Source organism: Sitophilus oryzae, unplaced genomic scaffold (assembly GCF_002938485.1).
Source record: "Sitophilus oryzae breed Bouriz unplaced genomic scaffold, Soryzae_2.0 scaffold_1536_pilon_pilon, whole genome shotgun sequence".
NCBI classification, from domain to species: domain Eukaryota; kingdom Metazoa; phylum Arthropoda; class Insecta; order Coleoptera; family Curculionidae; genus Sitophilus; species Sitophilus oryzae.
In genome coordinates, this window is record NW_022146210.1 from 2,164,926 (window position 1) to 2,168,584 (window position 3,659).

Sequence of the window (3,659 nt, forward strand, 5' to 3'; positions counted from 1 at the left end):
GTAACAAACAGTAACAAGTTTTATTAAGGTTTATTAATGAAGGTATCATATATTATTTTTGTAGTAAATAACTTTTTTCTACGAAGGCAGTTTTTTTAAAAGTATAGTTTACGCAAACAAAAATATCATGGTCAGTTGCATACCACGGAGAAACTTCGAAAATTTACAATTTCAGATTACACTCCTATCGTATTGTCCTGACAATCATATTTACTATGTAACTTACTAGATAATCTATGAATCATCCTGTATATCTATAAAAATACCTCCCTGTCAAATTTACGCTACTTTACTGACAACCTATTTTACAAAAATATGATTTGAGTGAAAATATAAAATAGGAAATCTGATATTAAGCTTTATCTAAACACAGGGTTGACTGTAGATAAACAATATTTTACGTTATTAATTAAGAAAAATTATAAAATACACAATATATCTGACAGTTCCAAAAAAGCAAAGTAAGAAATGAAACATAATTTATAGCATAAAATCAGTATTTTTTAAATTTTTAAGTCAACTGGCCATTATCGTTTAATCTATCTATCAATCCATCAAATGTTTATTATTAAACTTATTTCAGACTCTCTATGAGGTAAAACTCTAAGATAAAAACTCTAAAAACCAAGAGTGATTTAAAACAAATTTATATGAATTTAGAAATAAATATGAACAGTATTTACTCACCTGTAATACAGATGCTTTTTGTTTAATTAAATATGTTTCAAAATATTATCCAGCAGGTACAAAATACACATTACACATCACGTAAACACAACACATAAAACTCATAAAATAATAGTTTGTAATCCAAATATTCAAAAATACTGTTTCGTTTCTTCGTGGGGGACGAAAAAATTGATTTTTTTAATTATTTAGATATGCATTAAGGTATATTTCAACTCAACAGCTTATAAATAATTATTTTTTAAGACATAACCTAAACGAAACGAAATCAGAAGTCGAGAAAGATAAACAAAACTGCCGAATTTAGAAACGAATATGACTTTTTTTCCTTTTTTCTTGTCACAGTTGAAACAAACAAGGAAAGCTATTTTCGTAAAACATGCGTGAAACGTGCTAATAAGTAGCCCAATAGATGTGACCTCGCGCCCTTCCATTTTTGAACGATGGGCGGGTTTAACGGATTCCCCTCAAAGAAAATCGTAGGGGAATACAAAAATGCAGAACGGGCAAGGCGCCATCTAGAAGACAGGATTTTACTAAGCCCTCATTGTATATCTATTTATACATAATCAAGGGTATAACTAATAATGCCCATCTGAGATATCATTTTTCATCATTATTTTTGATCATCTCAAGGACGACGTTGTTTGAAGGTTTAATTTCAACATTTGGACCACCATATATCAAAAGATACAACAACGTAGTGAAGAGCATATTTTAGGCTAATCAAATTTTCCGGAACAAGACAGATTAATAGTGAACAAATACAATGTAGTACAATCGACATAACTAGTATTTTTTTAATTTTACAATTAAAACGAAATCAAATTATTCATTTTATAATGTAAATATTTTATAAATATAATTGTGACACTTAAATAGATAAATAGACAAATAGAAACTTCATCTACTGTAGTTTATTATTTATTATATACACATATACAGAAAGGTCCACAGACTTCGAGACATAGGAAAAATCAAGTCCATTTAGCGTGTGTCGCAATTTTCACACCTTAAAATGTTAGTTTTTTATAGCTATAGCAACCACAGCGACTATGAAAAAAGCTGTGTGGTTTTCATAGAAAATAAGGGCACCTGTAATTCATTTGAGAATGTTATAAATCGCTAAAAGAGGTTTCAAATCTCTTGGATTTCTATTAATATTAAATAAATTTTATTAAAAATTGAACTAATATTGTTAGTATCATTAAAAACAATTCAAATTCAAAAATTGTATCACTCAAATTCCCTCATTGATACAGCTCATTCTAAGCTCTACTTATCTTTAAGAAAAATTTAAATCATTGGTGCAATTGGGTCTTAAAATGGCATTTCAAATGAATAATAGTATTAATAATGTACATTATAATAATGATAAATTTTATATCATAGTGTGATATAATTATTAAAACAACTATATAAACATATTAAAACTACTAAGACAGCAAAATAAAATTACACTAAATCACCACAATACACCAAAACACTTTTACTCTTACACTGGACGCGCGTTTCGCTAACCATGTTAGCATCATCAGCAGATGATTATAAACTGAACTACTACTAAGACACTTTTAAATTGGTATTATATTAACAACTTTTGTTTTTTTAATCCAAAAAAAAATAAAAGTAACAAATTTCTCAATCAAAATATTTGTGGTTCTGAAAAGGATCTTTGTTTTCCCATGTTCGTCACAAAAATTGTTCAAAAATGCCTCCCTCTTGCATTAAACAATAACCCAAACGATCATAAAATCCTCACATTGGATAACATATAAGAGGTGACAGTGTCAAAGGCATTACATATTTTCTGCCTTAACTGCTCCAAGTTTTGAATTTCTTCATTGCCGTAAATTCTAGATTTTATGTGCCCCCATAAAAAGAAATCATTCACCGAGAGGTCAGGTGAAATTAAACGTCAGTCTAAACAAAACTGTCATTTTTGAAAACTTGTCAAAATTTGGACACACGCTAACTAGACTTGATTTTCCTTCTGTCTCGAAGTCTGTGGACTTTTCTGTATATGTATGTCCTAAATGCTTAGTTTCGGAGATACAGGGTGTAGAAGTTTAATTTTTATTTCGTTTTTTTTCCAAATAATTTATGAAGTAACGTTAATATTTGGATGAAAATTGGTGTCTAGGAGTTTTTTGATATGGGAAATTTGATTTTGATGTCAATACGACTCCTACTTGTAGAGAGCGCCACCTACATATGTTTTAACTGCTTTTGAGAGTAATCACTTTTCGTCCGTACCTGTATAAAACTACTGAGTAAGAAAATAAACATTTACAAAGTTTTTTACGTAAAAATATCTCTTGGTAAAAATCGCTACGAGTAATGGTTCTCGAGATATTTGGAATCGAATTTATCAAACCTATCATCATTGACTTAATTAAACAGGTTAACTAAATAGTTATTAGAATGAACTCGGAATGAAATCATAAATTTGAAATGTTTTTGTGTAAAAAGTTCAACAGAAACTGTCTTATCATCATTTTTTCGCAGAAAAGTTTATGATTAATTTAAAAAAAAAATATTTCCCATATTTGTTATTTCAGTCAAGTAACTATATATCTACTCAACGAGTTTATTTTTTGTCAATAATGACATGTATTGACTATTTTCATTACATTACAATATAATTCGGACCACCCTGTATAATGTTTAATATATGTAAATATGTAAATAATAAAAGAGAGAACAAATTTCTTGCAGTATAGGTGTATATAATAAAATTATATAAGGATTCTTGACACTTAACTGCTGATATAGAAATTTAATTCTACGCTGTGTCTGTCATAATGCGGATCAACCAGCTCTCACTACCGGTTTCGGAGCCCTACTCCATCATCAGGTTAGCCTGGGCAGATCCACAAAATGACAACCACAGCGCAGAGATAGTTAATTCCGACTTGTCGGAATGTGTCGGTTAGATATTAAGTCCCGAACGGGAGATAGCGGCCTGCGTG